Source organism: Salvia splendens, chromosome 3 (genome assembly GCF_004379255.2).
Source record: "Salvia splendens isolate huo1 chromosome 3, SspV2, whole genome shotgun sequence".
Taxonomy (NCBI): Eukaryota; Viridiplantae; Streptophyta; class Magnoliopsida; order Lamiales; family Lamiaceae; genus Salvia; species Salvia splendens.
The window spans coordinates 30989328-31002055 of record NC_056034.1 but is presented as its reverse complement, the minus strand read 5'-3'; the positions used below and the strand labels follow the sequence as shown (position 1 = coordinate 31002055).

At 39.9% G+C, this 12728-nt stretch overlaps 1 long non-coding RNA gene across 1 annotated transcript; it reads right to left on the bottom strand.

Moving 5' to 3' along the window:
• Positions 1–275: 275 nt before the first annotated feature.
• On the bottom strand, positions 276–1039 carry LOC121794120. Its single transcript, XR_006049239.1, has 2 exons — positions 733–1039; positions 276–625 (listed from the first exon to the last, which is right to left on the bottom strand). It is a non-coding gene; the product is annotated as an uncharacterized LOC121794120 (long non-coding RNA).
• Positions 1040–12728: the final 11689 nt, after the last annotated feature.

The following is a 12728-nucleotide window of genomic DNA, read 5'->3' as shown; positions in this document are numbered from 1 at the left end:
GTAAAAACAAATGCACTCCGAAGGAAAATCATAGAAGTTACCCAAGGGTATGGTGAGAGCTTAAGCAAGTACTGGTACAGATACCAATGTCTACTAGATGCATGCCCAAACCATAACCTGATGGAACTGGAGGTCTACTCGAAGTTCTATGATGGAATGGACGCAAGGAGCAAAGACTTGGTGAACTCATCAAGCGGGGAGAGTTTCTACAAGCTGAGGCTGAGTAAGGCCAAGATAGTCTTGGAAATGCTTCTAAACGCAAAAAGGGAGTACGATGATACATCAGTGACTTCATTGCAAGAGAAAGTAAAGAGTCGTAACACCCCGTAAAAACAAAAAAAAAATCAATTATTTATTTCAATTTTACAGTCAACTACTTGGTCAAATATATTTCTCCAAACCCCATCAACAAACGATTTCCCCATATCTCTACTCCCTAAAATCTCTCCAACAAACCAAATCTCCACAGAATAATCCAAATACAGAGAGGAAGAAACAGAAGTCACTAAAAGCAAATCCATAGACCATCTATTGTTGAAGGTATACCTCATCCACCCAATTCCTATTCCATTCTTGTGCATCTCATGAAACCAGTAACCGAAGCAAATCGATAATTCGAACATATCTAAACCAAAAAATCAAACGTTAGTTCATGAAAGCTAATTTAAAACTTAACTTGCGGGGTTGAATGAGGCGAATCAGGGCTGCCAAACAGAGGCCGCGATGAAGTACCTTGGGACAGCGGCCTACGACGGCGGCGAACAGCAGCGGTGATTGAAGGTTGCCGGCGGCGGAGCTCATCGGCAGTGTCACCGCACCACCACCTGATCTGACGGATTTATTTAGAAAATTGGGTGTGTTCAATTTTGGGAATCTCGTTTTCGATGTTGTGTGAGAAAAAGGGGATCGACTATAGCTACTCCCTTTTTGGTCCAATTTGTGAGAGAAATCGAGAGACAGAGGAGATTTGGAGAAGAAAGGAGAGATAGGAGAATAACAGACGTGAATAGATTACATTTTATTTCTTGTTTTTATTAGTATTAATTATCTTCCTTAATTTTTGATGATTGTTAAAGTGGAGTGGGAGGCAGTACCGTGTGATGATAAAAGGGGAGTATTTGTTTTATTTGTTTTTTTCTTTATTCTTATTTAATGAAAAGTGGAAAGGTAGAAATGGGTGTGTATGTGTTTTGTAAAGGAGTATACGTGTAGTAGTTAGGAGGGGAAAAATTTATATTCTTTAACGAGGAAAATAATTTGGAGACATAGGAGGCATGCATTTTATTTCCTTATTTGAAAAGCGTGTTGATTTATATATTATCTAAATGCTAAAGGTAAATCCTCGCAAGCAAAACGTGATACCAAGGGGAAGAAAATACTTGTGAATTAAGCAGTCGAGGTGGGCTTTCTTTTCAAATAAGGGCAATGCCCTAAATATATTTTTATGTGAAAATGATATGAATATTTGTCATGCCATGTTTTGTTTTATTCTATGGAACCTATCTGATGTGGCTTTTGCCATTAATGGATAATCGAATTCGGGTCTGTCTAGGGAGTGAGTCCCTATTCAGGCTAGTGTACACCTATGGAGATCGTGAGCCGTTTTTTGGGTCGGCCGGTCTAGTGACTTGGAATGTGGCCACATTCCTTGTCATCAATGGATCAGATATGCTAGACATCTATTGGAAAATGACTGCGCAGTCACGAGTTTTACGATAGAAATGATTTTTGTGTCTTGAGCGATTTCTAAAGTTAAAACCCCAAGGTCACTCAATGGTGGCATGATAAATACTTTTTATAAAATGTTTTCGGCATGAGTCCACTGAGTGCATCAAGTACTCAGCCCTGCATTTCATTTTAAAAATGTGCAGGTTGAGCGTGACGGGTGCGGTGGGTGTTGAGCAAGACCGTTGAAGAAATTTAAGTGTGTAGAATGTGTCATGTCTTCACACGTGGCATATTCATTCTCTCAAATGCTTCCGCTAAGTAGTTGTCCTTCTTTTGAGTTCTTGTATCGCTGAGATAATATTCATTTTTGAGTTGTTGATTGTTGAGATACTCCTATTCCCATTTGTTTCGAGCTATGGTCAAGTTGTGTTGTTTTCCCCTTTCTTCCCCGCTTCTTTAACCCTCCCCTAGTCGCGATCTATCCTTAGAAAATGCGGGCGTGACAAGAGTACTCCCACAAAGGACAATGACAATCTACTGAAGAGCCGGATTGACAAGCTAGAGGAAACACTCTAGTCAGTGATTGAGTCAAGCCAACCTCAAGTCCTTCCAATCCAAACCTACTTCCAGACTGATCAAGTGGGCCAGCACCAAAATACAGGGGAGATCTGGAGTTCAAATACGAGTTGGAACCCAAGAGGTAAAGCGGAGGTGTACCAACAGGAAGACACACACTGTGGAGAATGGAGCTGGGTAGAAGAATACACACCTTTCCCATACCATACAGAACCCTATCCAATCTCCACCCAAACACCCTCTTGGCAAATGGGATATCCACACTACCAACCTTACCCTAAATTTCAAAGCCATGAGTTCAGTCCACCAATGTACCAACCTGACTACTCCAACTATTACCCTTCATTCCCAAATCATCCTTATCAGACGTACCCTCCCGAAGCAGGGGATCACTTTCCTACATAGTCAAATGAGGATTGGCAGACTCAGGATGCTCACTATTACCAAGACCAAACTTTTCCTGATCAACATCAACCTCAACCTCAAACTCAACCTCAACAGAGTTTATAACCACCCTTGGATGAGAATCAGTACGCAAATCCTAAAGGGGATGAGAGTGAGGGATTGATTGTATCCCAGCAAAACATGCAGCACTGTTTGAAACCGAATGATGAGCAAAAATCCAGCATGAATGAAATGATAAAACATGTCGCTCTACTAACTGATATGATGAAAGTCATCCAAGAGGAAAGAGCAAGGTCTGAGGTGAATGACAAGAAGGGAGAAAAAGAAGGTGTAAGTTAAGCCGAGGAAAAGTCAGAGGCACTACCGGAGATACAAGGGGAAGTAGGAGCTATTGAGGTAGTATCAGTTGAGAAAGAGAAGTCGATTACCACACCTCTAGATGATGAAGCACTACAGGAAATTTCAGAGGAGGCAAATGATGAGCCTAAAGAGAAAGAAGATGGGGTCATCAAGCATGGTGTAGAAGTCGACAATTCCCTATTCTATCTCCAGTCAAGGAAAATGCATGTGCTTGGTGAGAAGGTGGTAGACTCTATAACTGCGGTGGAAGAAGAAAACACACCTGCAGATAGACCACCTCCAGTGATAGACAAGTCTGAGTGGTATTGCTATGAAGAGAAAAACTAGAGCTGAAGAAGGAAGAAAGGCTGAGAAGAAAAGCTGCAGATTCATCTACCGGGTGCAGCTACAACCATGGCCGGAGCCGCTTAAGATGGAAAAACCTCCTGACCCTGGACTAGTCCCAAGGAAAAGAAAAAGATTCAGGGGACGTACAAGAACCACAAGAAAAAGTGGGGTACCATGATGTGATGTATCCTTAGAAAAAATCGATGGAGAGGTAGGAGAAGAGTTAATTCAGGAGCTCTAGTCGAAGATTACTCCCATAATGGTTTCCCGACTTTAGAGCTAATCAAGTTGGAAAGGAACTCAAAACCACTTGATCAAGTTGATTGTAAAAGGGGCGACGAGAACCAGAAGATGGATGACTATGAGGAGAAAAGGAAGATGCTAATTCATGAGTACAGAGGTACAAAGTTGATTAACTGGGCAGGAAGTACTACTTCTCATGTCTTGGTGGAAATTGAAACAATTCAAGTTCTGAAGAGCAAGTGAAAACTTGCAACTCAAGTGATCCACCGCATCCTGGGAGCCACAAAATCTCAGGGTGTATCCTGATCTATAACTTTCTCTTTGTTAATACACATAAAAAGAAAAGAAAGTAATAAATCGGCCGTATGTGTAGCCAGAGAAATCTCACTACACATACTTAGCCTGATTGAGATCGTTGGACGACTTTCAGGGGACCACTTACTCAACTACATATATGAGCACTTGATCAAGTGGACTCCGATAATTACCCACGACTTTTAATAAATATTTTTGCTTTTCGTTTTAAGAAAATTCCCAAAAACAAAAAGATTAATTTTTAGAAAATTTTCCAAATCTTTGGACGTATCTGGAGGGAAATTTTAATTTCAACTCAATTCTCTTTAGAATCTTGAAAACCCTCTGCCAATACTCCAGAGAATCTTTTATTTTGTTCTTTATTTTTTCAAATAAGGATTTGATTGAATAGGAAGATGGACAGACGCTGACGTAAGGGCAATTGTTCCTCTTCTCACGCCACTTACATTTAGCCTCTCTCTTTCCCATTTTTCCCACGTTCCGAACTACTACATCACCCACAAAAATCCCCACATTTCTCTCTCGACCTTCGACGAAAGCAGCTCTCTAACCCCAAAAATGGACAACCATTCTGCATCCAGCAAACCAAGGAAGACCTTAACCAGATGACGAGTCAGGAAAACTCCCGCAACCCCCAAACCAGAAGACACACCACTCCCGACTGTCAGTTCAACTCAGCCGCCGGAGACGTCCGATGTAGGTTTGTACTCCGGAATCATTAGGGAGGTGATGGCCAAGGTCAATCAGAGGAGGAGAGCGAAGAAGAAGAGATAAACTCACATCCGAGAAACGATTTGAGTGAGGAAACGACTTGGTTAGACACGCAGACCACTAGCCCTAAATCCTCTTCCTCTCTCGGACTAAGTTCTGATGAACAAAGTGAAACAGAAAAAAGGATAATGATGAGGAGTCTAGGGCTGAGTAATAGACTAGGGAGGGAAGACATTAGTCGAGTGATTGCGAAGGTAGCAATGGATGCCAATCGGGAGTTGCAGGAAATCAAAAGAAGGAGAAAAGGGAAATCAGTGGAAACACAGGAGAATGAAGGGACACCGAAGACTTTTCCAAGTGCAATGGCAGGGGAGCCCCAAGATGATTCCATCAGGGAAATTTATTACCTAAAGGAAACGGATGACGAGGAAACAGCTGCACCTGATGAGTGGTGGGAGAATATGGAGGAAATGGTGGAAAATTTGGTGGCAGCAAGCGCAGCCCATAACGAGCTGTTGGAGAGCCACGGGGAGCAGATGATCAAGATCGTAGACCTTGTTGATAGCATGATTACCTGGATGAAGGGGACATCCCAATCACCTCATCAACCATCGCCTTCAATAGCGGCACCATCGCAGTAAGACACTTCAGATGCCGCCCCTGTCGAGGAATCGAGGAAGAGGAAGCATACCACCACCACCACCAGCCAATCACCGTCTGACTTACCGACCTCTTCCACGGCCAAGAGGATCAAGTTGGAGAAGCAGTCTGGCTCCCAAGGGAGCCAGAAAAAAAACTAACTTGCAGAACCAAGTAAACTTTAGTTTCTGGTTAATATTTACTTCTTTCTAGCTTGATCATGTTGTTTTCTGCCTGTATATATATTCTGAACTATGCTTCTACCCACATGTTTATATGTGCACTTTCCCCACTTAGCTCAGTGTCTGGTCTAAGTGTGAGAAGTTTATCTGCCTTTCCTGCTAATATGTTATGTGTTTGTGTATGTTCTGTGTCATTCCCACACTTAGCCCGCTACATGGTCTAAGTGTGAGAAGTTTTTGGTGAAAGTATGTTTTTGCAATTTCAATTTTCTGTATGATCATCTAACACTTAGCCCACTGCTTGGTCTAAGTGTGAGAAGTTTGTTTCTCTACTTTTGACACCAACCACCCTGTTTTCCACTTCATCAAGTCACTTGGGGACAAGCTGTAATGAAGTGGGAGGGGGGAAACAGTTGGTGTAGTTAGTGTCAAAGTTGTGTTTTGTTTAGCTAGGAGTCTTCTGTTAGGTGTTTTGCTTATTGTGTTTTCAAATAAGAACTGGTTTAAGAAAATAAAGACAAGATTCCCTTAGTAAAAGTGATTGAAGAAATGATGCATGTTGATTTGTGAGTTTCCATTCTTTAATCAACCAAAATCTTCTTGGAAGATGTAAGGAAGATAGAAGTAGCTTTAATCTAATCCCTCTAAGAAGCCCTCTAAAATGTCAGTTAGAACCGAAAGTAGAACACTTTCTACTAAAATAAAAAAAAATTAGAGAGGCTGCCATTGATGCTTAGAGGGAAATGACACAAGCTAGTGAGGACTAAAGGCAATAGGAATAACCAGTTGAGCCAAATTCTTTCGAACCAGATGAACCTGTCTCACTGTAAGAGAAAATAGAAAAAGAGAGGGTAGGAAATGATGTAACCTGACCCTATGAAAGAGTTAGAAAAATAAGGCCAAAATGGTCAGGGGTAGTTCCAAAGTTTTAGATGGTACATAGGGAGGTTGTTCTAGTTTTGTCCCTAAGTTCACATGTCCTTTACACTTCTATGCACATTATGAACTTAGAACCCATAGGACCCGCACCTTTATACACTACAACCCTTGCCCCATTGCAATGGTATGACAAAATGAATGAGAGAATGGTTCTAACAATTCTGGTGGGGATTGAGTGACCGAGTGAATCCAGCAGTTGGGAAGATAGAAGCTATCTTGACAAATGGACAAGCATGATCAGGTAGAAGAGGGGAGGGAAATGAATCTGAGACTGTAGACGTGATGCACTTTTTATTAGTACTATAAATACCTGCAAGTATACAGAGTAGGAATAGTATAGCTAAAGGTCAGTACCGGGATATCGAACACGGGGAATATAATTGCATCTGGCTATCATATACTAAGTGTCATATACTATCTAGAAAAAAAAAGAGTTTTGGGTTTAAATAATTAAAACAAATAAATAAAGCAAGTAAACAACTAATTGCAATTAAATCACAAAGATAAAGTATGAGAGATAAGATAATTCTAGGGATGTACGTTCACAGTTATGGTTATACAAATTCCAACTATAATACCTTAGCACATTTTATAATTCGATAGAACGAGTCACATATGTTTTGTCCATGCGGTACAAGCGTAGATTACTAACACTAGGGTTGCCAATCCTAGATCCGTAACTCCTAAAAGCTCCTAAGACCCTTGAAAAGTCCTCACTCTCAATTAACAGTGTCGTTTTAAGGGAAGCTAATTGTAGTGTCTACTAAGTGGAACTAAATCGCCAACCTCCTCTCACGATTATGTAGCAAGTTATATCAAATCATCACCGAATGTGTCACTCAAACGTGAAATATTATAGAACAACTTAAGGAAGAAACGAAGTAAAAACAAACGGATATTAAATAGCAAAACGGAATTGTATAAACCAATAAAAGTTACTAACAGATCCAAAGAATCCTAGGAATTTAGTTACACATAATTGAATAAGCTAAAAACATAGATTGAAGTGAAGACAAAATGAACATAAGTGCCAAAACAAATAAAACCTAAAGGTTGAATCCTTGTAGCTCTTTAATGATCTCTTGCTTCCTTCTTCAACCCCTTGCACGATGAAGAACTATCAGATTTATGCTATGGAATTAATTGGCAAAAAGATGATATAGATGAAGGATTAGGGTTGGAGGAGGAGCCATGAAAGCTCCCCTTTTGGGGGCTATGGAAGGGTGAATATTATGAATTAGGTTATGGGGTATATATAGGCTTGAAAAGGATTTAAATTTGGTAAAATATTTCCTCCAAGAAATAGTAAAGATGGAATTTTTGTGCCCCATAGTAGAAGGAAAAAATTTGGCTTCACAAGGTAATGTCTTCTTTCCTTCTTTAAATTTCCGCCTAAACTGCATTTGACAGCTTTGCGCCACTTTGGTAGAACGGCCATAACTTTCTGCGAAGAACTCCGATTGAGAGGATCTTAGTATTAACACGAAGCTCTTTCGAAGACAAAGAGAATAAAATGTAGAACGCCCTGATCGGACTTTAGGATCACCGGAAAATTGAGTTTGAACACAGGCTATCGTGCGCCGCGTTTTCCCAGCGGGCGCTGGAGAGAGTCAGAGAGTTCTGGACTGATTTTCAGCGACCGCTGTGTTGCCTTCTGCTCCAGCTTCCGAACTTTGATGTTTTTATGCCCTTTCTAAGCTCTATTTTGCACATTTCTCACAAAACACGTCAAAATACCAAAATTGCCATTTAAAATCATGTGTGACGCAAGTGACATTGCAGTAGGTTCGGCTTTGGGGCAAAAGAGAGATAAAATTTTTAGAGTCATTTATTATGCTAGTAGAACTTTAGATTCTGCACAAGCTAACTATACGACTACAGAAAGGGAGATGCTTGCTATAGTTTATTCTTTTGATAAATTTAGAGCTTATCTTGTTGGGACTAAAACCATTATTTACACTGACCATGCAACTATTAGGCACTTGTTTGCAAAGAAGGATGCAAAACCAAGAATCATTCGGTGGATCCTACTATTCCAAGAATTTGATGTTGAGATAAGAGATAGAAAAGGATGTGAGAATATAGTGGAAGATCATTTGTCTCGGTTGGAGCACCTGTTGGAAGGAGAAGATCTATCACGAGAAATCAACGAGGACTTCCCCAATGAGCATCTGTTCTTCAGTCAAGCTACTTTCCCATGGTACACCGATATTGTTAATTATTTAGCAGCCAAGGTACACCTTCCCGATCTTACTCCTTATCAAAGAAAGAAGTTTTATAGAGATGTAACATCTTATTTTTGGGATGAGCCCTACTTGTTTAAAAGATGTGTATTTACTATACTTAGGGGATGTGTACCGCAAGAGGATTGGGCAGCCATAGTTGAAAGATGTCATTTGTCGCCAACTGGAGGACACTTTGGTGTGCAAAGTACCGCCATCAAAATCTTACAAAGCGGTTTCTATTGGCCAACCATCAACCGTGACTCCGTCAGTTTTGTGCTCCCAATGCAACGAATGCCAGTGCACGGGGGGAATATCAAAGAAGAAGGAGATGTTTATGAACACCATCATTGAGGTAGAACTATTTGATGTATGGGGGATAGATTTCATGGGACCATTAAATCAGGGGAGTACCAATACATTTTACTTGCAGTTGAATATGTGTCTAGATGGGTGGAAGCAATTCCTACCAAAACTAATGATTCTAAAGTTGTAACTGCTTTTGTGAGGAAAAACAATTTTAGGACGTTTGGTACACCCCACGCTCTCATAAGCGATGGAGGATCTCACTTCAACAATAGGTGGCTGGACAACGTATTGGACAAGTACAAAGTCAAGCATAGAGTCACCTTGCTATATAGCCCCCAAGCCAATGGGCAGACCGAGCCTGCAAATCGAGAGATCAAGTCCGTTCTACAGAAAACAGTGAGGACTAATAGAAAGGATTGGGCACTCCGCTCGGATTATACGTTGTGGGCATATCGTACCGCATATAAATCTCCTATAGGTATGTCTCCTTATCAATTAGTTTTTTGAAAATCATGTCATTTGCCTTTTGAGTTTGAGTATAGGTCATATTGGGCGGTCAAGAAGTTGAATCAAGATTTCCAAAAGGCCGGCGATGAGAGGCGCCTCTTTCTCAATGAAATGGACGAATTTCGAATGGAAGCCTATGATAGCTCGTCAACTTACAAAGAAAGGATTAAGGCCTACCATGATAGGATGATTAGTCCACGAGAGCTCACCTTAGGGGATGTGGTTTTGTTGCATAATTCGAGACTCTCTCTTTTCCCGGAAAGTTGAAGTCAAAATGGACCGGTCCTCACATGATCAAGAAGATATATGATAGTGGGATGGTTGAATTGCTAGCTCTGGATGGAACATTGTTTCAAGCCAATGGTCACCGTGTGAAGAAATACTATAGCGCTGACAAGGTGGTGGAAGAGGAAGTGGAACTAGAAAAGAGCGCTTGTTGGAAGGCAACCCAGCCATTTTTGACAATTTTTTAGTACTTTTTGGTTTTTGTTTAATTTTCTTGTCTTTGAAAATTTTTCGCAGGTTCTGACCTTCACTTGGCGACCGCTGCTAACGTAGCGGCGGCCCGCCGGCCAGCTTCTGGAACATTTTGCCTCATTGCGGCGACCGTCGGAGGGCCCCTAGCGCCCGCCGCCAAATTGCCGTTTTCAGCGTGATTTTTTGAATTTTTTGAATTTTTCCCCCCGTTCAACCTCTACGTGAAATTTTTCAAGGTATGTTTTCTTTTATGTAGTTTACTCACGTCCCTACCGACCCTACAAACTTATTTTACACTTTGTTATAAATAAGTTTTGGGGGATGAAGTGGTGGACCGTTAGTTTAGGTTTTTAGTTTATGTTTTTGTTTGAAAATCCCGAAGGTGAATCCATGTCATTAACTTAACATGAAGAACTTAGAAACACGCATGCTTAGGACACATTAGACCGAGTTGCCAATGATATTTAATTCCATCCATGTTTAAGTATGGCTTAACGTTTTGATATGATGGTTTGGTGAAAATGTGCATAATTAGTGAATTGCTTGTTCTCCTTGAATCATGCGTATACCTTGTGAGATTTGAGCTTAAATTCTTTCTTGTGTGATTTATCTGCATTCATATATATGTTTCTAGAATTTGCTCCTAGTCTACCTAAGTTTACATAGTGTTTAAGTTGATTTAGGAGGATGTTTGGCCATCTTTTCTTAGCTACTTTTATTCCCAAAATTTTCGACCCTCACAAATTTTTCCCTTTGGAGCCAATTTTGAGCATTTAAGCCTATTCTTTTGAAGCCAAATAAATGGGGATAATTCATTGGGTTTGTATAGTTTTTATTATCTTTTGAAAAGGAATTGGAGAGACAAGGAGGAAAGTTATAAAAAGTGGTGTGCCTAAATATAGAAAAGTGAAAGTTATGAAATAGAAAAATTCAAAATATATGCTTGATCATAGAAAGGATGCTTATGAAAAAGAAAAAGAAAGAAAGGTTGTGAAAAGAAAAGAAAAATCAAAGGATTGTAAAGTGAGTTGAAAGAGAAAAATAAGTGTCAGAAGTGTCTTGAGTTATTAGAAAAGTGGAGTCATTTTAACTCTACTTGGGATATTCTTTATTTTTAAGTCACTTTTAGCCAAATTTTTCTCACCTACCAAAGAGCCTACATTACAACAAAAAATAAAAACCTTTCGGACTTTTGATGCTTAATCACATCTAGTAGAGGAAAGATTAGACTTTGAGCAAGCCTATGGTAAACTTTGCATGGTGCATGATTTGAGTGTTATACACTTTGTCATATACACTTTGAGAGTGAGAGATAAATACACTTCTCATCTTTGGAAGTTTGCCACATGTGAGTGCATGAATTCAAGGTGTTCCACGAGTTAGTAATGAAAGTGCACTGATAAGCCTTGCTTGATTTGATTGAGTTAATTCATGCTTAATCTATTCTTCCATCTTTTGAGGCAATTACGACGTCTAGTCCTTGTGCATTCCGTGCGTCTATTCTTGTGTCTTTATTGTTTTGTTCGAGAACAAACAAAAACGTAAGTTTGGGGGAGTTGATACGCTCGAATTTTGCATGGTTTTAAGGTCATTATTTGGTCCATTTTTAATGTCAAAATCACAATTCATGTCCATATTTTGTATGTTTTATCTATCTTGGTATTTTGACATGTTTTGTGAGAAATGTGCATATTTGAGTTTAAAAAGGCAGTCAAAACGCGAAGTATAAAATCTGGAGTTTCAGGTAGCGTCCAACGACCGCTGCAACACTGTCGGCGACCACCGGCGCTCAGCGGCCGCCACTTCTGTAGCGGCCCGTTTCGGGAAATCTGTGCATGGAATGAAGACACGCCCGGCTACCGTCGGGCAATGCTTGGCGACCGCCACCCAAGAGTCAAAAACCTCGGATCAATGCATGGCGACCTCTAGCCAAGGTGCGGCGGTCCGCCACAAAGAGCGACGAGCAGATTTGCCCTAAATTTCTCTCTAAGATTTACCATAATTTGCAATCATTTGCCTTATTGGAGGAGCTCGAATTTCTCCCTATAAATACCCGCTCAAGCTTCTTCAAACCAATCCTCTTTTTGTAACATATTTTCTAAAGATTAAAAGTTAGAGTGCTTCATTGTGCAAGGAGTTGAAGAAGGATTCAAGAACATCAAAGCTACATGGATTCAACCTTTGGGTTTTATTTGCTTTAATTTTATGTTCCAATTGTTTTCCCTTCAATCTATGTCTTTAGATTATTCTATCATGTGTAACTAAATTCATAAGATTCTAGGGATGTGTTAGTAACGACATTGGTTATACAATTCCTTTTCTATTTAATATCCGTTTTGTTCTTACTTTGTTTCTTCCTTAAGTTAATGGATAATGCTTCACGTTTGAGTGACACATTCTGTGATGAATTAATATAACTTGCTACCTAATCGTGAAAGGAGGTTGGCGAGTTAGATCCACTTAATAGGCACTACAATTAGCTTCCTTTAAAATGACACTGTTAATTGAGAGTGAGGACTTTTCAAGGGTGTTAGGAGCTTTTAGGAGTTACGTATTTAGGATTGACAACCCTAACTTTTGTAACCAACGTTTGCATCGCATGAGCATAAACTAGATGACTTGTTCTATCAAAGTAAGAACTGTGCTAGGATATTGTAGTTGGAACTTGTATAACCATAACTGTGAATGCACATATCTGGAATTCCATTATCACTCTACTTTTTTCTTCGTGTTTTATTTGCAATTAGTTGTTTATTGCTTTCAATTGTTTTTAATTTTCAAAAATTAAAAAATCTTTTGGTTTTCCAAATAGTAATTGAGTTTTAGTAGAAGATAGACAGTCTGTATC